A 25,150-nucleotide genomic window follows, 5' to 3' on the forward strand; every position below is an offset into this window, starting at 1 on the left:
TGTGTATGTGTGTATATCATGAACAGATCACCTCAAATGAATATAAACTAAGTAATGAGCAAGTTCCCTACAAGAGGAAGATAAGACAAAAAAAAAAAGGAATTATGTGGAAAAAAAGAACCATTAAAATGGTCATATTTTAAAACAAAATGCATGCGTTTCAGTTCTAGATATATAAGGTAGTATGAAAAATTCTTCTTTAAACAATACTTCTAGTTGGATTAATTTAAAGAAGCATGGTAAATATACTCGGACTCCCTATGGTGCCATCTCCATACTTATTTTCCACTTTCTCTTCTTTTTGTTATGCAGAATGGCTTTAGTCCTTTGTTCCCTACCTTCATTGTTAAGAAATGTAACATCTTTGTCAACTATTGGTGAGGATCTCATTAAGCCAACTCTGAGTGGAAAAGCAATATGATGAGTCAGTGGCTTTAAATTCCTTATAACAGATTAACAAAGTGATTCAGAAAATAGTGAAAAAGTTCAATTCTGTGAATGCTAGAATCTCTGAAATGAGTAATTATATATTAAAAAAATAGAGGGTTTGAACATAGCTCTAATGATACTGGCAGAATTTGCAATAACCCTGGAGAGATCATGATGAGAATTTTCTATAAGAAAATAGTGAAAAGGGGAAAAACATGAAAACTATTAAAGCATGAGCCCTTATGTATCCTCAGAAGATAAACAGATATATAAAAAGAAACTGCCTTTAGCCAGTTCCTGTGATGTGTATGTTGGTAGGACATGAATGATTGTTTTTATAATACTTTCCACTAGTTTTCATACTTGGTTTCTCAAAAGAATAAGATTTTAAGACTAGCTGTTACCCCCAAAATGAATATGAATGCTATAAAAATAAACTAGGAGGAAGAAAAGTAAGCCAGTAAATTATACTTGGGGATAATGAAAGGAAGCTGTCACCTAGAGGAAGTCAGGTCATAAGAAATGTCTTTGTGTAGTCATACAGAAGGAGGCTGAGGTGGGTTAAAATAGAAAACAAATTGCAAGTGTCAGCATGGCTTTGACTGAGCTCTTGCTGTGGTGTGTACATAAAGAATGTGTACATGCTGGGTGTCCCAGCTGTGTTGGAAGCTGAGCTGCACCCTGGGATGTGCTGGGGGTGGTGGCATCCCTGCCCGACCAAGGAAACTTGTAATTACAATGCACAGAAGCTCTGGCTCAGAGGGCTAGGAGAGACTTCCTTTAGGACTTAACACTTGAGATGCTTTGAAAAAGGGTGGAACACAGTGATTAAGAAGAGCATACAAGGAAAGCCCTTCCTAAGCAGAAGCACAGTGTGTGTTGAGGCTGCTGAAAAGAGCAAGTCTGGAGGGGTAGGGAAGCTCCCAGCTTCGATGTAACAGGAAATGAGGGTTCAACAAGTAGGCGGGGGAGAGAGTTGTGTTAATAGTCATAAAAGCAGGATCTTATTCACATCATCAAAAAGTCAATAGAGTTGGATAAGAGCCATTCACAGATAGAAGACATGGTGAGGGATGGAAGTGAGGCTGTGTTCGTGAAAATAGGGAGGAAAAGATCATTTTGAGCAGCATGACAGAGGAAAAATTAGCAGCAATTAGAGACTGATCTGATTTGGGAGGTGAAAGAAGTCTGGGAGTCAGAGATGATGGGTGGGTCCCTAGGCTGGGTAACACGATGACACCATATACAAAGTGGGGGCAATGCAGGGCGTCACCACTTGTGGGTGGTGAAGACAGAGGTGGTCATTATGTGGGTGTAGTACAGCGACCATGGGAATGAAAGATGCAGGATAGGGGGTGTGGATTTAGTTTTAGACATATCTAGTGTCAACCTAGTATGGGCCATTCATGTAGAAACTACGAAATAATCTGGAAGATACTTCAATCCATAGCCAAGAGGGTGGTAGTTTAAAGGAGGGGCTACGAGATCATGCACTAAAAGTACAAGGAGTGGGAAGAGAAAGGGATCTAGGACAGAACCTCAGGAACCCCAATATTAAAAGTGGAGGAATTGGGAAGAGGGCTCAGAAAAACAAAAGGAAGACCAAGAAAAAGAGGTGTCAAAGGACTAATGTATTGAGGAGAGGTAGGTCATTACAGTCACATCCTGCTGTGGGTTCATGTGAAACAAGTCATGGAATCCAGGCGCGCTCAACAAGCCAGAGGTCACTGGGGATCTGAGAATGAAACAGAGCTCATGGAGACTCCGCAGGAGTGATGAGGAGGCTAAGGCAGCAGGAGATCACAAGCCACTGAAAACTGGAACAAATGCCTTGGACAATGGGCAGGATTGAGAAGCAGAACTGAAGGGAAATTTTCTGCAATGGGGAAACATAAGGATCTATGATTAGGCTGACGTAGACCAGTAAGTAGAGACAAGAGGTTGGAGATCCACGTAGAGTAGAGACAGTTCCTGAAGAGGTGGAAGGAGAAGGCATCAGAGCACATTTGGAGGTCGGTTCTTGGCTGGAGGAGAGGCCCTTCTGCTAAGCAAGAGGAAAGGAGTGAGCAGAGCAGATGCTGGTAAGTGTGGAGTTGATGGGGGTGGGGCGGGGGAGGGGACAGGAAAGCCAGTTTCTGGGAAGCTCTGATTTATCCCTCTATTTCCTTTGTGAAATTGTAGGTGAGGGAACTTTCTGGAACAGATGAGAGGTAAAGTATAATATGAGGAATCACAAGAGACTACTTTGGAACCATTTTTAATGGGAAACCCTAGAGGCAGGCCACCAGGACACTACAGGATTGTCAGGTGGCAGTGAAGCTGGAGACTGTGATGCTTAGGGGCCCTGATCTGCAAGTTCATGTGATACTCTCCAATGGACCTCAGGCTCTGAGAGGAGATTTGGAGAGATTGGCTGCTCAGAGTTGGGGTTTCCTGTTGGCAGAGTGGGGATGACACTGAAAATCTGTGGAAGTCAGGAAGTTGTGGTAGTGGCTGACAGGGTAAGGCATGTGATAGAGAGGCATTGGGGAGACAATAAAAGATAGAAGGAGACTGAAGAAAGAGAGGAAAAAAGACAGGGTCTTGGGCATTTCAATAAATTTAGAAATAAATTGGTGGAGAAAGGGGTTGGGAAGCTAGAAATATTTTAAAAGTGTGGCTAAAAACTAATGGAGTTAAAAAATCCCTTGGATATGTTTTCATGAGTTCCAGTGCAGTGGTAGGAATTCAACTCTCCACAATCCTGGAGAGTGAGCAGCAAGTGACGTTCCCTAGCCTGGCGGGCACAGGCCGGCCCATGGACTCTTGCTGGACCTCAATCATATCCCCCTCCCAAGACTAAGAATCATGGATCTTGGCTAGTCAGTGACAGGGGCCTGAGCTGAAAGGTTAGGTAAGGCTGTCAGCAGTACAGCAAGCAAAGGATGATCAAGGGGAAAGTGCTGGGGAGCAGGGGCTCATGGATAAATAGGGTGTTTTTCTGTATGTTGGTAAATTGAACACCAATAAAAATTAATTTAAAAAATAAAAATAAAAAAAAAAAAAAAGAAAGAAGCAAGAGTCCCCATGGCCCCAGTGGCAGGTAGATGAAGTGCTAATGCTTCCTTATTCTAGCTCCAGCCTTCACGAGGCCTGACAGAGTTAAGTCTGTCAAGAAGCTTTAGTTTCAGCTTCCCTCACATGCACGGCTGCCCCTGAGCCCCCAGCAATGTGTTCATGCAGCAACATGTTTAAGTAAGATCCATCAGTGAAGATATGGTGACTGCAATTAGTTGGAATACCAGTTGCTTTCTACCTGTTTTTTTTTTTTTTTTCTATCCCAGTCCACTGCATGCCTGATTGTTGTAGATATTTATGGAATCGGCTTTGGGGCATTTGAGTGTAGAGTAGGGGTTACATTTTGTCTGGCTGTGTTGAGACATATTTACAGGATTTTTGTTGTGCCTGTGTACAGTGAAGTTATCAGTAGGCATTGCTGTGTATAAAAGGACCCAAGAAAATGTTTACTCAAAGTCATGACATGAAAGTGCAGTGCATGAAAGTCCAAGGGCCATATGGCTATATGACTCCAATACCAGAAGTGTGTGAGTATTAGGGAGGAAAGGAAACTTGAGCCATTCAGAACCAATATACTGTGAACTTTATGTATAGATGTGCTTATTTGTGTATATTTAGTGTCCACTTATTTATCACAATTATGTATTCTGTTTTAATCCTGAAGGTAAGGGTTTGAGGAAAGGTTGATTAAGACAAGGAAATCTGAGTATAAATTAAGAACTGAGAAGGTATTGGGATGCCTGGGTGGCTCATTGGTCGAGTGTCTGCCTTCGGCTCAGGTCGTGATCCTGGGGTCCTGGGATCGAGTCCCATGTTGGGATCCCTGCAGGGAGCCTGGTTCTCCCTCTGCCTGTGTCTCTGCCTCTCTGTTCATGTGTCTCTCATGAATAAATAAATAAAATCTTAACAAAAGAACTGAGGAGATATAAATGTTAAGGGGGCAATTAAGTAAGCCAACAGGAAAATAGAGTTTCCTATTGCTGATACACTGTCAGGGTTTTCTTTAAAACAGAAGAACTTAAACTTCTGGACATCTGCATAGAGACGTCTCACTTTTTGTCTCTGGCTTTAAAGTTTATTATTTAGGAAATACCCTCAAACTGTCTCTGCCCCCAAATATTTATCTTGATGTAATATGCCCCTGATAGGCATACCACACATCACACATCACACATTACACATCACACACACACAACACACACACACATACACACACTAAACCTTGGGATCTGTAAATCAAGAGGCTAACCTTGACTCTATAAACATTGGGATATATACACGGGAATGTCATGGGTGGCGCTCCTTGTTGGTGTCCAAAAGGAACATGGAGTTCTGAAAACAATGTCATCTTGCTGTGCTTCCTGGATGAAGGTATATTTGTTATTTGTATGACATTGGGTCAAATTAATCTCTTCCATGATTTTGTGTAGATTTCTGGTGAACCTCGATTTCATAAGGACATTATAAGAAACTCATTTGGGTTTTCTTTTTCAAGTTTACCCCCAATTTCTAGTTTACCAATGGAAGTCATGGATCCCATGGAAAATGTTCATAATTATGACACAAAGCATCAGTTGTACACACCTTAAAGCCTAAGGGATCTAAGAAGGCATGAAGTTCTCAGGTAGGCCAAGTTGAAGAGGCCATCAGAGACCAAGACCTAGTAGAGTAAACACAAGCCCTTCGATGAGATTCTGCTTTGGAATCTATAAGAAGAAGCAACTTATTGTAAAGTATTACTTCTACAGTCATGGTCCACATGGAATCCTGATCCATCATCCAAATCAGGAACTCATCAGGAGAGGCAGTGGCTGTCTGATAAGGATAGGGACTTTTTTAGCAATCATTTCTGCCAGTGCTTTACCTTTCCTCATTGGCTTAAATCCACCAGCCAGCCATCTCAAATTTTCCAGGAAGAGAATGTAGTACCTCAATTGATGTATGTGGGTTTCTTTATATGCAGGCACAGATAGTTCTGTATAGTGATGACACATAAGAGTTTTTCAACATGAGTATATTTCTTTACATGTAAATCTTTTTGTGTTCTCAAAAATCTCTAGGCTTTCTTGGTTTCCTATAGTAATGGTATCCTGACATTTGTTTCTGTAACACTGTTGGGTACAAATGGAATCAGGTGGTCCAGTCACCCAGTTGGAAACTACAGTTCAATGTGTTAAATGGTAATATTCTCTTTCAGGCAGAAGTAATGTGTGTCCATAGCAACGCTATGAAAGAAAGATCTATGTTACTGAGAGGATTTTTCTTGCTGTAATTGAGAAAAGGCACTAATAGATAAAACACTTAGTTGTCTCTGTCCCACTCTTGGAGCTGGAACTTAGAGTCAATAGGACAAATCCAGTGAAGTATGAGAGACATAATTCAGTTCCTAATAAACGTCATATTCATCATTCTTTGGCTTGTTTAGGTATGAAGAAACCCACACACAGAGCAACACTAGGCAGGACACCCAGACTGTCTAGCAGTGAACACTCCTGATGATGAATGCAACTTTACCACGAGTGTGATGACAACCATGTTCAATTAAATTAGAATCTCAGGCCAACCATTTCCATCAATAATTAATATGCTGTTGGGTGAATAAGCGAGCTGGGTTCTAATCAATATTACATCATAAGGCAGTAATTGCTGAGCATCTCAATACAATTTTGAAGATCCAAAGTGGATTGTAATATTTTATTTCCCAAAGCACTTAGGTCAGCATTTTGCTGAAAGATGAATTGGTTTTCATAAAGGCTGAGTGATTTGCTGAGGACACAGAGGAAAAAAATGACAAAATTGGGAATACAACTCCAGTATCCTGGAATGTAGTTCTCTGTGCTTGGTCCTCAGAGCATTCATTACTTCTGACTCTATCAGCTTAGGTCAGGCTGTGGAAGGTGGACAACTGTAGCAACGATTCTTAGATGGGGTGCCTGGAGCAGCATAATCAACATCACCTGAGAATTGGTTAGAAATGCTATCTCAGGAGCCTTTCCCTTAGACCCACTGACCAGGAAACTCTGGAGTTGGGGCCCCAAACCTGTGTCTTAAGGGGCATTGCTGGTATTTGTGATACATGCTAACCCTTGAGAACCAATGACACAGTAAATAATAAAACACCAGATGAAAAGGATGCTAAAGTTATGTCTAGCCAAATTCCCTGTCATCACTCAGAAAGACTGACATTTCCAGATGATGATCATAAGAACCCAGGCTAGAGCTCACATTCTAGAAGGGAAGGTGGACAAACATATAATCCTATATTTTGCAAAGCAGAAATATGAGGTGTCATGGGCTCCATAAGATCATAAGGAAACCAAATTGTGGGTAAATAAAAAGGTTGACATTTGGTTGAGACAGAAGAAATGAGCAGGTGTAAGGCAGGGGAAGAGTGGAATGACACAGGTAAAGAGCAGTTGTGAAGGAACTAGTTGCTGGGAGGAAATTCTGGGAGCTTTAAGAAACAGAATAAGAAAGGCAAGTGGGGATTCATGAGCAAGACGTGAACAGTGAGAGATGAAGTTGATGCATCGATACCAGGTTAGCAGGGGAGGTTAGACTCTAAGATTTCTGTTCCTGAGAATGTCAATAATTAATAAAGAGGGAAATTGGTTAGTGGTTTTGTTTGCTTTGTTTGCTTTTTGATGTGATTTTGGTTCCTGCATAGAATATACACAGTGGAACAAGGATGGCATGGAGAGGACAGTTAGGGGACAATGACATGAATCTGGGTGATACTGGTTTGAATCAGCCGATGGTGGTTTGAGAGGGTTTAACACATCTGAAAAATACATAGGAAGTAAAATCAATAGGACTCAATGATTAATGGGATTTGTGAGATGAAGAAGATGGAACTGTAAAGAGCAATTCTGGATTTTCTGGCTTTAGACACCAGATGGATGGTGGTTCCATTGATCTTTGGAACCACGTGATTGTAGAGACTTTGTTCAGTGAGGTACAAACACAGAACAGGTTTCGTTCAAAGAATCACTACCGACTTTTCCCTTCTGACATGTGATTCTCAGCCTGCATTTTAGACATTAGAGAGAAGAAAATTCTCAATCAATTGTGGAATAATGTCTTAGTACTTACTTATAAACATGAGCTTTATTCTACATCATGTCCAGTTATTAAACATTTTGTTTTGGTTGAATACTTCATTACTTTTTAGGACCATTGCTCTCTCTTACTACCTTCTGCACAATGAGACCTGGGATGATATCCACTCATGTGTCTACTTGCATCTAGGTGGGACAGGAGTTCTCCCTTATATTGATGATTGATTCCAATTCTAGAGCAAGTGCAGCTAATTAAACTAGCAACGTATTCATGATCACATGGGGTTGTACAATAAGGATGTCTGACCTGGCCTCCCTCTTGGTTTAAGTGGTCCCCTCTTTGTTTCTGACCTTGGTTTTCTGATTTCAAAGTATAGTGGAAGCCCAGAAGGGAGCTGTAGCTTGCCATCTCCCAGCCCTCATCAGCTACAAAAACCTTACCCAATATTTGGTCATGAGACCCCACATTCACCCAGAGTAGGTATTCTGGAGCAGCTTGCCTTTCCTTCATCTGAAGTTCATATTCACATAAATAGAAATGCCTTCACAGAAGTAGGCTATGAATTACAATACACCTATAATAAGAGAGGGATTTATTTTTGGGAAAATTGTGAAGCCATGAGCCAGGGTATCACCTACCATCACTCCATTCATGAGAGTTAAACATTCGGAAGTTTTAGATGATAGATGCCCTCTCCTCCTGGAGAGCTGAGTCCTTAAACTTCCTTGTAGACACAAGAGATATAAGAATTAACCAGCTTCCCTAATTAAAGGAATTAAATTAAATTTAATTAATTAAAGAAGACAGAGATATTTTAAATGAAATGTGGGCTAGAAAGAATACTCGAGACTTGCCAAGAATTTTTGTTCCTGTTTTGAAAGGTAACAAAGGAAGACTATATCCTACATAATATCAAAATATAGTCTAAAATTACAGTAACTCAGGAACAAAGGAGTGAAACCGTGGAACAGAAGAGAATTCAGCAGCAGAACCAATAAAATATGTTTAAAATTACATAAAAAGATAACATTTCAAATTGGCAGTGAAAGTATGAATGTTGTTAGGAAAAACCTACAAATCTTGTAAACAAAAAGATATATACCTGCTACACATCAAGAACCAAAATAAATGTATATGGATTAATAATTGAAATAAAAACAACAAATGCATTGGAAGAGAATATCGAAGTTTACTTTGTAGTCAAAGTTAGAATTATTTTATTAACACATAAACCCTAAAACTCCAAATGAAATAAAGGTGGATTAATATATGTATGTTATACATATACATGTACTATACACACACACACACACAAATATTTAGTATAAGGAAATATGGACTGCCAAATTTGGTTTAAGAAAGTTATGCTTATGCAAACTTTAGAAGCCATGCAAAAATTATTGATGGATATGACCTCCTATAAAAATCCTTCCCGTGATGAAGTATACCATAAAACAATCAAAAGAAAAGAAAAATGGTGAACTATAATATACAAAAATGGTGAACTATAATATACAAAAAGTTCTTAGGAATAAATAAGAAAAGATAACAATAGAAAAAAGACAAAGTTCATGTGATGGTTAATATGAAAAATTAGGAAAATGTAAATTCAACAAATGTCATGTGATTTTCCTTTCAGTTTGGCAGAAACCATTAATATCCAGTGTGTTGTTGAGGGTGTGGTGCACACGGCAATCTTGGATTCATTTGTGGGATTCCAAGTTGGTATAGATTTTTTAACAAGGTAACCTGTCAGTATCTATTAAATATAAATGCATATACCTCCCAGGGAAATCCACATGTGTGCAAAAAGGACACATGCAAGGATAGGCAAGGAAACTTTAACTAGGAACAGCAAAATAAATTATTGCAAGCAGCCTGACTGTTCATCAATGAGGGACTATTAAAATGAATACTGGCTGTAGTTAAAAGAAAAAAAGATAAATCCATATATTTTGATATTAAAATAATCCCAAGAGATAATTTCAATAATAAATGCATGGCAAGAAAAAATGTGCACTGTCATTCCATTAATGTTATGAGCAAGCCAACTATATATTTTTATATATGTACGCATGTGTGCACAAGGTCTGTATAGACACAGATCTGGAAAGCACTCATCAAGCTTAAAACCATAACTTGCCCAGGAGAAAATAATTAGTGGGCATTGGGGAAAGGGGGAATTTTGCATTTTAGTGTATGCTTTCCATGTTATAGTAACTTGAAAATGAATGAGAAAAATAGAGAAAACCTTATGCACAGCAAACAAAACCATCAACAAAATGAAAAGGCAAACTCCTGAATGGGAGAAAATATTTGCAAATCATGTATCTGGTAAGAGGTTAATTTCCAACAGATACAAAGGACCCACACAACTCAACATCAAAAATAAACAAAGAAACAAACAAAAACCAGTCAGACAAGTCAATTAAAATATGGGCAGAATATCTAAAGAGACATTTTTCTTTTTAAAAAAAATTATTTATTTGAGAGAGCATCAGTGGGGAGCAGGGGAGGGGACAAGCAGACTTCCCACTGAGCAGGATACCCCTACACACACCCCGGGGCTTGATCCCAGGACCCCAGGATCATGACCTGAACTAAAAGTAGACGCTTAACCAACTGAACCGCCCAGGAGCCCCTGAACAAACATTTTTCTAAAGAAGACATCCAGATGGCCAACAGGTATGTGAAAAACTGCTCAACATCACTCATCATCAGGGAACTGCAAGCCAAGATGTATTGCAATGAGACCTCACCTCACACCTGTTAGAATAGCTATTATCAAAAAGACAAGAAATAACAAGTGATGGCGAGGATGGGGAGAAAAGGGAACCCCTGTGCACTGTGGGTGGGAATGTAAATTGGTGCAGCTGCTGTGGAAAACAGTATGGAGCTTCCTCAAAAAATTGAAAAATAGAATTACCATAGGATGCAGTAACTCCACTCCTAAATATTGATCTAAAGAAAATGAAAACACTAACTTAAAAATATATATGACCCAGATGTTCATTGCAGCATTATTTACAATAGTCAGGATATGAAAACACTAAGTATTCATAAATGGACAAAGAAAATGTGATAAGTGCCCCCCCTCTCTGGAATATTATTCAGCCATTAAAAATAATGAAATCTTGCTATTTGTGGAAACATGAAGGTCCTCAATGGCAACATGCTAAGTGAAAAGAAAACAGCTTATTAGTGGAGAACAGGTTGTTGGATGCCATGTGTTAGGGGGCAAAGGTGGGTGAAATGGACTAAGGACGATCAAAAGGTACAAACTTCCAGTTATAAAACAAATAAGTCATGGGCATGTCACGTACGGCATGGTGACTACAGTTAATAATAATATATCACATATCAGAAGTCTTTAAGACAGATCTTGAAAGTTCTGATTATCATAAGAAAAAAATTTGTAACTAGGTGTGATGACTGGTGTTAATGATCATTTTGCAACATATACAAACACTGAATCATTATGTTGTGTGCCTGAAACTAATATACTGTCATATGTCAATTACACTTCAATTTTTAAAAAAGAAAAACAGATAAGCCTCAGTTATATTAGGATGGTTATCTTCTTGTCTCGAGAAAATGAGTATCATTCTCCATTTCCCCTGATTCCTACCAATTCTATAACCCAAGGACTTCCATCAGCATCCTCCCAGTGATTATCTGAGAGATCTATGATAACTAACTAAAAATAACTCCTCTGAAGTCTTCATTTGTCCACCTTTACAAGATTCTATTAATCTTTCATTCTCTAAATAAACAGAGAATGACAGATTATAACTAAACCATTATAATCTGTTTCCACTATATTTCCCAGCTGCATTAGAGAAATAATAGAGAATTTGAAAGGATTTTTAGATTTCTGTATGAAGCATTCTTTTCTTTTTAATTTTTTTTATTGGAGTTCAATTTGCCAACATATAGCAGAACACCCAGTGCTCATCCCGCCAAGTGCCCCCCTCAGTGCTCATCACCCAGTCACCCCAACACCCCGCCCACTTCCCTTTCCACTACCCCTTGTTTGTTTCCCAGAGTTAGGTGTCTCTTATGTTTTGAAGCATTCTTAAAGAAACCTGTACCACCTCTACCCACTAACTGATGAGCATGAGGAAGGAGAGTTTGGGAGAGTTGATTCCTAGAGTCAGGAACTACATTGTGTTCAAATAGATGATTGAGTCTAGTGCATTTTACTTTGCATCTATGTATTAGATGAAAATCACTACTTCTTATTAAAATATCTGACTTTTTATCTGAAGCTGCTGATGATACTAATATTAAACAAGCATCATCAATATTTTGGAATGCTTTCCCAGTTTTGGAGCCAACACATTAACAACAGTTTTTATTTTTTCTTCATGTAAAAGAAAACCTGAAATCAACATCGAATGAACTAATTTAGAGAATTAATCATGTGACCTAAGTACAAAGTCATAACACGAAGAGTGGTGTGTAAACCCAGCCACCACTGCTAGACATACATGATTTCGGACACAGTCTTCTTAAAACACAGACACTCAAGAAGCAGATTTGTGTATTCTCTGTTTCATATGGTCAGGAATATCACTACAAGCTCCCTTGGTGGATGAAAATATGTTTTGTGCAAGTTACATGGTTGCTGTCTGTTTCCTTAAGATACAGAAATTCAATATTGAAGATCAACTTGAGCAGGCACTTTTAACTTTTAAGCTTTTTAATAATAGAGGAGTTCATTACAAAATAGAAAAGGAGTGTTATGCTATCAAAGAATAAAAATAAGTAAATCCTAAATCCATTGTAGCAAGACTGTAAATTACTGCCCACTCTCTTTTGAGTGTATTTAGTGAGGTTGAGTTAGTTTCTCAGAGTCTGGGCTCCTTGAGCACTGGACAGAGAGAATCCAAGGGCTTACAAAATAAAGGGTCAGCTTAGGTAGTTTTCTAAATAACCAATTCAAGCCATAAAAGGCACCACACCATTCTCACAACCAGGATGGGACTGCAGAATAGGAGTCCTTTGCAATCTGCAGAATGGTGTGAGGCTCTGGAGGGCAAAGACTGAAGCTAACATTCATACATTTATTCATCCATTATCTATCTATCTATCTATCTATCTATCTATCTATCTATCTATCATCTATCTATATATCTATCTATCTATCATCTATCTATCTAGTCAGTATTCTCTACTATGGATGACAAATAGCAAGAATGTATCCCCATTGATGTTCCCCATTCAGAATGGAATGGTTTCGCCACTGCCAACAAGAAGAGACTTTTGTTTTGGGGGGGACAGGGATAATGACTGAAAGGGGAGACTTCCCTGCCTTGATTGGAATGGAAATAGAGTATTCCAATGATCTTAAAAATAATTTTCAACATAACAACCTAATCACATAGCTTGAGTGAATTTCTCTGGAGTATATAGAAATTTTAGACAAAAAAAAAAAATAAAAGGATGTCATTGAAAAGTCATTTGTAAAAGGTTCTGCATCAGTATGATCAGCCACATGTGTACTGTTGTATCATCACGTTGGATTTTATCCTCAAAGAGCACTGGAAGTCCAGTTACTCTCTGAATCTAATTCTATCCAAGTGGGACCTTGTGCCCGCATAACAGTGTGTAAGAGGGAGCTCTGACTGAAGGCTGCCTCAGCGTTGTGTTCACATTTTCTATCCCCAAGCAATCACCAAAATCCAAAGTTCTGATTCGAGTCTTTGCCACTTTATCCTCAAGGTAGATGTAGAAAGTGAGGCTAAAATTCAAAGACTTCATTCAATTTTTTTCCCTAAAGAGACTGATAAGTACTTCTAATATGAAAAGAACCCCATATGAGGTCAAGCCTAGAGCACAATTTAAAATAGTTTTTGAGGCCTTAAACCTCATGAAAAGACTCATGTTCTTTTTCATGTTTTAGCTAGGTGTGTGTGTGTGTGGCATATTTATTTGCCAAAAACTCCTAAGAGTATATAATATTCCATTAGTTCATCTAAAAAAATCCTCAAAACCAGCAATAGTTTATAACTCAGGAACTTTCTCAATAGTTTGGACTTGCTAAAAGTTGATCAGGATTAAAAAATGTGACTATATGATAGTTAGCCTTGTTGAAATTGGTGGAATTAAGGTGGAGATAATTCTCTACAAGAGAAAAAATTCAGAAACTTTCCTGTGTCGCCAAAGATGCATTTGGTGGCAATTAATCAAAATCTCTTTTTCCATTCAAAGCCAGTATCTACTAATTATTGCATTTTCTATGTTTCAAAGTGGTTTTGAATGATTTACATATACTATCTTGTTTATTTTCACAATAATAAATTAGATATTGTTTTCCACTTTCTATAAGTGGGGAATTTGAACTTTAGGAGGATAAGTATCTCACCTGAGTTTATATTTCTGGTAGATGGTCTACAACACCATGTTGTTCTTGGTCCTACTCTTAGTTTTTTGTTTTGGTTCATTTTGAAATCAGTAACTCCAAAAAGTGGAATTGTCATAATACCACAGGAAAAAAAAAGGCAGAGTTCCAGAGCTAATAATTGAACATTTGAACTTAGTTTTAGTAACAAAACAAAACAAAACAAAACAAAACAAAACAAAAAACAGCCATCAGACTTTTGGGGATCTAATGTCAATAGCAAGGCCATTCCTCATAGAGCTAGACAAAAATTTCATTTTTAGTCCATATAGTTAAACCATTCCATTTTGGCCTGAAATAATTAAACCATTCAAGTAAAGTAGGCCTCCTTATTCTAATTCCAATGCAATAGACACATTTCTTATTTTCATATATGCCTGCCCACATAAGAAATTTTTTAAAAATCTAATAAATTTTAAATATTTCAACCTGTATTTTATCAATGAGCAGGATTTTGTTTTCCAAGAAGTCTACTGAGAGAGGGAACATGCTGAGAGATTATGAAGACATAACTTCCAGTCCACTCAAGGGTTGTGATGCAGTGAAGACATGAAAAGCCATTCTGCTGTCCACTGAGGATGTGTTTGTTTGCTGGGCATGAATAAGTCCCTCAGCCTGCTGCCCTTGGGTACTAGTGAAGACAGAAGGTCAACCCAACTGGCTTTCCTCCAAGTGACACACTTGAACACTAAATGCTCCTAGGATTACTATTATAGTATGTACACCAGGACTAATATCTACAGTGTTAGGACGGGTCCCATACAATTGAGTCTTTCAGGGTTGGGAGGCACATGGAGACTGAACCTCGCCCATTTACAGACAGGGAAGCTGAAGCTTGTAGAGGTGAAAGTACTTATTTCAGGGACAATATTCTTTCCCAGATTCAGGAACAGAGGCTTCTGTGCTTGGCAGAGCTCTTTTAACCATTCCATGTGACTCTCCAAATAGTTATCCTTTAAGGGCCATTCCTCACTCCTTATGTTCTCATGTGCTTCTCACTTTGGGACAAAGATTATTGGGATCATTATTAAATCAAGGATAAGCCTGTGCATGTGCACATTTTGTAATCCCAACTGATGATGATTTGGTTTCATGGAAGACAAAGACTGAATTTTCCTCTTCTTTAATTTTCCCAGGCTCTTAGTGGTGTCAGGACTGCCTTGCCCATGCTGGGCCCTTTCTACTTACTGAATGATAATTAATGTCATCTTCATGATTAATATATGGTGATATTGTCTTATTCACTCACTATGTAAAAGCTTTGGGGAAGTCTACTATGAGCCTTGATTTCTTCATATTTAAAATGAGGCTGGCACAACCACTTTGTAGTGCCTCCAAGAGACCTACAGATGATATGTGGGAAGCACCAGACTCCCTTCTAGCACATGGGAGGTAATTAATAAACAGAGGCAACCTTTATCACACTACCCCGGTGATGATTTTGTAATCATCATTGTATCTTCTAACAATATATTTTCTGTTCTCTATGGAATTTCACACACAGATAGAAATATAATCGATATTTAATAATGGAGCTTAATAAATGCATGTTAGTTGATTAATTAATTGTCAAGGAATAGAGGCAGAAAAGAAAAATCACCAGCAGAGCTTCTGGCAAAAGCTGTACTCTCTAATCCATCTACTAAACTGCTGTCCATCCCAGGTTGACAGTCCTAGCTTCTTGGCACATGATTGATTAGAGACTCCTGTGCCCAAGGGCTGTCCAAAAGCAATCACAGAATCTCACACCCCTGAGATTACTTCAGCTCTCAGACCCCAAAGACATGAGAAAACCCTGAATAGATACATTTCAATTATTATGCAAAACAATCTGAGACCACATTAAAACTATACCCACACTCAATCTAGTGGGGGGTATACAGACCTGGAATTAGTGATTCATAGGACACCCAGGCAGTGGGAGGAGTGTTCATGCATACTAGTGGTACAGAATGGCATCTTTCGAGAAGTCACCTGCCCTTGTGCCGCAGTTTGGGGGCAGGTCCAGAGGTGGGTATTCTACGGTAGCTGGTGGTTGAATTTGGCTCTTCTATTTTTTGCTTCACGCAGTTTCCATCTTAGAGCAAATAAATGCAGGTGGAGAACTTCCCACGTTCTGTTAAGGAGTGATAAATGATGTTTACCGTCCGATTTAAGAAAATAAGAAAATAATCTTTTCTGACTGTCACTCTTTAAAATATTCTCCAACCTGCTTTCCCTCCTTGACCCCTAAAAAGTTGTTTTTATTGAAATATATATTATATTATTGGATGTTTTGTTTGATAAGGTTTTCATTCTACCTTTAAGGTCTTAGAAAGGTGGGTGATGTATTATAGATATTATTGCTTTGATGCTTTCTTCATATTACCATAAGAAAAAAATATTAACTTTTTTATTGTAGGTGGAAAAATATAAACTTCTCTATTTAGAGAGTGGTTATGTCCCAAATATGTTAATCATGAGAATATTTGATCTTTTAGTTTCATATCTAGAGAAGATACAAAAAGTCTGAAACTCCGTGAACACCTTCCTGATATTTCAAACAGCTTAAACATGAAAACTTCCCTGGCAAAAGGCAATGGTTCAAGACTACTCCTTCTGGCTGGGGACTCTCAGTCATGTTTCTCTTTATGGGACAAAGGAGGCATGAAATTTAATTAGCATGGATGTTGATGAGAGTGCTGGCAGGTGGTGGAGTCAACAGTCAGCCTGGAGGGCACAGAGAGCAGAGAGCAGGACCCTTGAGCTCACCTGGCCAGGCTTCAGAGCTTGCCCACCCTGAGCACGTGCCTGGGAGACAGACACGGGGATGGAGGGAATGTGGAATGTCACAGCCTAGGGAGGGCCTCCGTGGAAGCAGCCTAAGCTAAATGCAGCTAGTAAATTTGCATCAAAATAATTTACTTTCGTGACTGGAAAATCCAAGACCAAAAGATGGAGGTGGAGGAGGGTGGGGCAGTGCCCAAACTTCTGCTCAAAGTCAGGCAGAGCTGCTCCAGGGCGGAGGACTCCGTGGGTCTCTATGGAAAAAGGCAGTGCCACTAGCTTACCCCAAAGTACTCAGGCTTAGAGAAAGTACCTAATGCCTTTTTAAGGTGTGGAGAGAAACCAGAGTGACAGTTTAATCACCTACAATCCGGTTAAAGTGGCTGGAAAGGAAGACTCATTTTGTAAGGAATATGGCCGCCAATCCATAGGAGCCTGAGAGACAGCCATCTGTCCAACCAGTAGCAACGCCCTAGAATGGGAGCACCCTTTCCCTGGACAAAACTGGGTAAATTCACAAATTCTTCAACACTGTCTTTCTTGTTCCCTGGAATCTATTATTTTTTTCCCCATTCTCACTTTTTGACAATGAAATAGTTATCCCGATGTATTGTGGCATTAAGAACATTACAGTTAAAAAAAAAAAAAAAAAGAACATTACAGTTGTTTTCTGGCTTTGTTTTGTTGTCCTCATCATCTTGTCTTTCTCACTGCAGATGCTCCAGCCCTGTCAGCAGCCCGATGAAAACCACATCCTTGGGAAAACACCTTCTACCACCGTTGACTGCCCTCATTGAGTGGAGATTTCTACTTGTTTCAGCTTTAGACTTCACGTAGAAGTCTGCAAACTCCAGGAGCATCTCTGAAAACCCCATCTACTCAAACTTTTTCATGAAACTGTATTTTTGCTCTCACAATGGTGTTACAGTGCGTCAACAAGTAAACCATCATTGTGGTATCATAGCCAACACAGATCTTCACTTCATCAAAACGTTATGCTACATCACCTTTCTTAGGATTGTTAATGTCGCTTTTTGCTTTCTGCCCACTTGTGACTCTGGCACCTGTCTTACATTTAAATGAGGCAAGTATTAATTTTGAAATACAAAATGCACTATCTACCATCACACAGAGGTCAACTAGATCCTTACTGGGGTGGGCCTATGGGGCCCATACCCATGTGAAACCACCAATCACTGATCCATTTAGTTGGTCCTTGGGGTACCTCTGTAAGTAACTCTGAAACCAAGAATGACTCAGAGACATCATGACAGAGGCGCACACACTTTTCAGAATTGATTCTTCTAGAAAGAATTGCTACTTTCTACTTCACTCTAACCATGAATTAGCTCTTAAATCAGCCCAAGAAAGGTTTCTGGTATATATATATATATATATATAATCTCCATCCCACACCCTCAATCTTAAAAAAACAACAACTAAGCACTCAAAGCTCAAAATAAACTTACTCTAAAGACAATAATAGTGCTTTGCATAATCCCTCTACAAATAAAGGCTAAATTGGAGGTGTCACTCAGTCTGAGAGTCAAAGGAGACAATTCACTGAATTCCAAAATTAGGCCAATTTTCCCAACCAGTCTCCATTAGCAGTAGACTGGGTAGCCCCACTGGGACCCTGTATCATAAGACTCATAGCATGCAAGAGCTAAGATGACCTCACAATCTCCCTGGACAGACCCACTCCCCAGGCAGAAAAGGGCAAGGCCAAGGCCAAGGCCAAGGCTAAGGCCAAGATGCTTAGGGCACCCCAAACTGATCAGTCAGAGGAGCTGCTCACCTCTAGCAAGGTCAGATCATGAGTACACTCACTGGGCTCTGTTCCCAGGAGGTGAACACTAGGAGGTGCAAACAGTTTGTCCTTGACAATCTATGTCTACGGAGATACAATTCAATCAATACTCTTTCAAACACCTGAGATTTCACCTGTTACCACACAGTAAGATTCCAACTGTTCTTAGAAAAATAAGGGAGTGGCTGTCGTATCTCATGCTATATGGCAAAGCAAAGATTGAAATTTGATGAGGAAATGATGTGAAATACTTCATTTAGATAAGTTATGGATTGAGAGTAGTCAAAGAGGGCATGGCCATTTCCTAGTTAAAATCGAAAATGAATAATCAGGGGCAAAGAGAAGAGTGACAGTTGTGTCTGTGGAGGGTGTATGAACAGACTGCCAAGTATATCTGAAGGAAAGCACCAACCTCAGGCTCACTTGGGGGAGAATGTGGGTGGGCATTTCATGAGAAACCCACTCAACTGGACTTGTCTTCGAGGGAACAGACTGGCCCTGTGAGAGAGTTGGTGGCCCTAAAGGGTCTCAGTTTGCCTTGCTGGCAGCACCTGGCTTCCTCTCTACCTAAACCATCTCCTTTCCATGCTGACAAACACTGAGGACTTCTGCTTCTCTGGGGAAAGCCCCACCCTTACCCACCCTTCCTATCATTGACCCCAGGTGACACTCTGGAAATTCTGCATGGGAGGGGCTTAGAGACGACAGTGTAGACATGAAGGGAATGGTTTGGATTTGTCATCTTGAAATAGTTTTGGTGCTGCCTCCCAACACTGTAGGTTTATTTGACTAGGCATGTCTAGATTGGGAGGCAGTCTCTCCATCCAGCTAAATATCACAAGAAATAGTTTCTGATGAAAGTTAAATGTACTGGTTTGTTGCAACAAGGGAAACAGCAGCCCTTGGAGGACATTGGTGCTTCTCAATAAGAGGGCTTGTGAAAGGCTTTGGGTTTGCATATGTCACTTGGGAGACATAATTAAGGAACCATAATTTTGCTCTGGATGAGTGAGGTCAGAAGGCAGAGGTGATCCCGTGACTGGGTCTCTCAATGTGTCCTACTCAGGAGGGGGGAAGAAGGAGCCATCATTCAGGGTAGCTGAGAAAGGGTGATGTTTGGTCATTTTCTATGGTTTGGGCAGCATTCTTGCTTTTCATGTGTGTTTGTTTTTATGTATGTTCAGACACGACTGCAGAAGGGTCTTGTCTTTTTGCTGTATCATAGTCACGCACTTAGTACAATGCCGGTGTTTTGTGAAATTGTTTATGTTCAACAGGAGAGCCTCCTGGCTTCACTGATGGAAACTAGCTCCAAGATGCTTTTTAGTTACTCAGGTTTATAGTGATTATGGGGGGAATGAAGTGTCCCCAAACCACCCTGGAGAGCTCTGCTTTTTGGCTTCCAAACAACTTGTACACAGTATCGCACAGCATTCTTCTTCATCTCCCTCAAATAATAATAATGTCAACAACACCAATAATAGTAGTGGTGGGGGGTAGAAGGAGGAGAGGGAGAGAAGAATAAGAAGACTAGCATTGGCATTAATTCACACACTGGGAAGTGCCAGCGGAGCCATCTCCATACATGGTTTTCTGGGCTCTCCCAAGCATCTCCTTTGCTGCTCAGCCATCAGCAAAGTCCTTCACAGGTGAACAGCTGAAGGTTCTAAGGTCACAGATACCTGGATTCATGATATTAGGCTCCTGCAGACAGGAGGGAATTAGGGAGAAAGTGGTGTTGAAGGACGTTTCCCTCAGTATCTTTTCTCACAAAGGAGGGCATCCTTATCGATTTCAAGTACCCAAGAACCAGCCCTAGAGATGGCACCTGGAGAGCCCTTGCCCCCTTTCTGCAAAGTTCATATTTACATTAGAAATGAGGCTCCACTCAGCCCAGACCCACAGATTGATAGCTTCATTCTCCGGGAGGGAAAATGTACGCCAGCACAAGTAAATAAAATGGTGACAGTTTCAAGAAGCAGCACGGTGCATAGCCGGCTGGGGGAAGTTTACAAATCATTAAATTTGTTTACCCTAAAAAAATATGTAATTAATTCACAGTAATTGATCTGAAAAGGAACATTAGTTAGAATTTATTTATGATATTCAGCTTAAAATCATTTCCCAAAAGAGAAAAATTGTATTTGAAATGATCAAGTACCATGGGCTAGGCAAGCCTATAACTTTGTATCTTGAAAACCCAATCTCATGCTTCCATGTCTCTTACTGTTTTTCTTTCTGTCTCCGCAGCCCCAGCTCTCCCTGGACAATATGGATTTGGGGCAGTTGTCTCTACATGCCTTTTGTGACACCATTCGGTATCCCTAATGTGTCCACTTGTCTCTGAGTGAAATACCGGAGGAGTCTGACCCCAACATCTCTGGGTGTTCTGCTGTTGCACCTGTTGGAACCTGGAACTCTACATGATGATAGTAATGATAATAATGTCCTTCAGTGCATTTCCCTCCAATCTCAATACAAGCTTGACAGCTGGTGCTTGATCACCAGGCTAAACTTTGTTGCTCTCATATTTCTCGTTCCCAAGGTGGCCAGGGGTTCTGGTCTATTCAAGGTTGTCAGGTGTGAGAGTCCTATTCTCCTTTCTCACCTCTCCAATGCATGCGCCCCATGCTCCCAGCACATGTAATGTCCACCACCTCTTATCAAGGTGATGCTCTTGGTGCCTCTTTGCTCTGTACATGCTATTTTAGCAGTCTGGGGGCCTTTGCTGTTGCTCCTTACAACACCCTAATAACTCCCAAGGACCTAGGTTGAGTTCCACCCACTCTGTAAAATATTCCCCAAGGCTCATCTTTTGTCTCATGGCACCACTAACAGTCCCTATGAGACCATTAGGCTGTGATTGATTATTTACTCATCCCTGTGTCTCTCCTAATCCATATACAAGGTCTACATGGCCTATGGGAAGACACATAGTGTTTAATATTTTACCTGAAATAGGTTCTGCCCATGACCATATATAGCAAAGATTTTTTGGATATTTTCCATCTCTTCTTGCCATAATTTGTTAAGCATCTCCCTACCTGCTGACCCAAAATTTCAATAGTTCTTGTTTATCTTATTTCATTTTGTTTTTATGATATCTTGTCATTTCTTCTCAGATTTCAGATAAGCCTTCATATTTTTCTCTTTCTGCAAACTACAATATTTTTGAAGAGAATCAGGAAGCAAGAGACCCACAAATCCAAAGCTGAGCCCACAAAGCAAGTATAAAGAGACATTCAAAGTTTGAAATGGGAAAGATTTCGATATATCCTTGTGTGTTAGCTCACAGAGTTTATTTCTTACCAAAAGTAACATTGGGTGAGACAGAAGCCCCATGAGAGCTGAACAGTTGAAAAGATGTTCTGCTGAATTTCTGTCTTCAGTGTCCCCATCCTCTTCCTTTAATCCTTACTTTTAGAAAAGAGGGGGGTATATCAGATCCCAAGTTCTTGTGAATGATCAGAGATTGGTTACAAAGATTAGAAAACAGAGAAATAAAATCTCCTTTCTGTAACCCACATGTTTATCATTTCCAAACTTCTAGAAGAGGGTTTCTTGACTTTGGCACTATTGACATTTGGGCTGGATCAGTCTCTGTTGTGAGGTTGTCCTGTGAATTACAGGATATTTAGTAGCGTCACTGGCCACCATCCTGTAGATGCCATTAGCACTCAGGTTGTGACAACCAAGGGTCCCCTGGGGTGCAAAAGCACCCTTGACTGAGAACTTCTATTCCAGAACACATTCCTAAATTCTATGGTAAGGTTACTTGGTCTCTGTAGAAACTCTCAGGGGTGCCAAGGCATATATTAAATTATCTAGTGAAACACAGTGACATTTGTCTGCCACCATAGGACCTGCTACTCTGAGGTAATTCACAATTTTAACATTAAATTGTTATATTACTTTTGATGACAGCCCACACTTCTGAATCTGGATTTGGGGAATAGGTATAGTGAAAAGCAAGCAAAGGGTAAAAATTAATATGGAACAGAAAATTAGAATAGCAGTATCCAATATAATTCCAAGCATTGAGGATTTGTTCAGTGCCAAATAGGTGCTAATTCACCAGGACTCAAATGCCTACTGAGTTGTTTAGATTTAACTACACAATTAACTGAATTGTAGGCATTTCTTTCAGCCTGGGAGTCCCACTGAACAAGTAGCCAATGGTGTTACATATACCATGAACCTCTGTCCCAGGCCAACAGATATGGCTATGCCTAATATAGAGTAAGTAATCATTGTGTGCACATATATCCTATCAAATTATGGTTGTTTTAAAACACTGAACACAAAAAAAAAAACACTGAACACAAAAAAAAAAACACTGAACACAATTGTTTTCATGAGAAATATCCGAGGGAACTTGGATATAAGCAGATACCATGATTCACTTTACTAATTCACATGAAAATGAGTTGACAAAACTTAGAATTATAATGGAGTCTGAGTATATCTTGATGGTGTTTTCAAAACTACTATAACTGGAAATCTCTTTTATCTTCACTAAATAACATGCACATGATACTATAGAAACCTTGGTCCATAACCTCCCCTACACCCAAAACACACACTTAATATTTGGTTTGGGATTCAATAAGATATTTGTACGGTATTTAGAAGCAACCTTCCTTTGAAAGGGAGATCATTGAGGCATGAATTATCAAAGGAAAACTATTGTTGGCTTCAGGGAAAAGATAATGGAAGGAAGATATCAAGAATGATGAGAAAAGAGAGAAGACCCTACAACTAAGAGGGGGCAAGTTATATTATAGGTACATGTTAAATTTAAAAAGAGGACATTTAATTGCAGTTAGAAAAGACAATGATGGATTGACATAACAATGGTGGGTTGGAAGAGAGAAGGATAGGAGAGGCATGTTAGAAAAATGTTCACAGGCATCAGGGAAGAAAAAATTAGAAAGAAGCTGAATATAGTTGGAGAATAAGTTTCTATATCTTTGCTGAGCTGAATTCAATGCAATGCAGCCTTATCAGCAAGGAAACCGATGTGGAATAAGTCAAATAAATGCATGAAATCCAACTAGCCAGCTGTGAAAGATCATGTTTCCAAAGATGGCAGAAACATACTTCCATTCGTACATGCTCTTTTGTCATGCTATCTTGACACTCTTCATGTAGAGATAAAGGTGAATTCCCCTCCCCTTGAATCTGGTTTATCTGTGGTCAATTTGAATAGCATGAGGTGATGTAAATAATATTCTGGGACTTCTGAGCTCAGAAGTTAAATAGACCTTGAAGCTTCTGCTTTTGTACTCTAGGGAAACCTAGACTGTGTAAGAACTTGACTAATCCAAGGTGGCTATACTGTGAGAAGGCCAACATAGTCATGTGTAGACACCACGTGGGGTAGAATGGAGGGCCAGACCCACAACCCTAGCTGAGTATCCAGCCAAGAGCCAGGAATATGCCATAGAAGTGAGGCCATTTTGGAAACAGAACTTCTAACTCTAGTTGGGACACCCAGTTGATGCTATATGGGGCAGAGTTGAAATGCTCCTAATTCTTGAGACCTGGCCAAATTGCAAAATTCTGAACATACTCGTGTTTTCAGCAACTAAGTTACACAATGTGTAATTTGAGGTTTCCAGCCTCAACAGACTACTTATATAAAGGCATATATTCAGAGTGATTGGCCCAATTCACAGGTCTCTTGCCTCTTTCATTTGATTTACTTAGGTGAGCCCCAGTGGACTTTCTCTATATCTGTCAGGGTCCACACAAGAAAAGAGAAGTCACCCCAGAGATTTTAAGCAAGGAAAATTCAATACAGGGATGTATATATGACCTGGGAGAGTGAGACACCAAATGAAAGGCAATCAAGGGTGTTGGTAAATACTGGAGAGTTGCTCCCATTCCTGGGTCTGATGGAGTAATGGGAACAAGGAGCATTTTCAGAGCCCAGCAGCTGGAATCATCCTATGGAGACTACCTCATGGAAGTTGGGACCATGGAGGGTGAGGCTGACCAGGCCTCTGGAACACAGGGGGAAGCTTCCTTACATCCCTCTCCTTCTTTCTCCAAGTCTTTCTTATTTTCACTAGACAGATGCATGACTGCAGTGACCAATTGCTGAGTTGAAGGGCAGATCTGAGTGGCACACATCATGTTGCCAACTCATGCAGAATTCCCCATCCTAAGACAAGAGAAGTTCTGCTACATTATCTGCTACATTAAGTTTCATTATCACACATTAGATCTTCTCTGCCCCTGAAGCTCAGTCCACATACAGATTCACTGCTGTTGGACTGAACTGCAGGCCATACTGTCCAAGCATGTCTCAAATGCATCTTCAACATGCTGACCTCAGTAAGCCAGAGAAATATGTTGGGATGGGGAATGAAGATGCTCTCACAAGTGGGAGCCACCCACACTGTACCACCACAGTTGAGTATAAAACTGAAAGCTAATCATTTATTCTTAATTTTCTCAACTTCCCCTCACTCGCTCATTCCTCTGAAATCTTCCTAGAAACTTCATGTCATCTTGGATTGTCTTTAAAATGCTCTTCTTCATTCAACATAACTCCAAGATGTAGATATTTTCTTGATTTTAATTCCTAGGGTGTGCATAATAAAAGCACAACAGAAGAAGAG

The sequence above is a fragment of the Vulpes lagopus genome, chromosome 17 (assembly GCF_018345385.1).
Source record: "Vulpes lagopus strain Blue_001 chromosome 17, ASM1834538v1, whole genome shotgun sequence".
NCBI lineage: Eukaryota > Metazoa > Chordata > Mammalia > Carnivora > Canidae > Vulpes > Vulpes lagopus.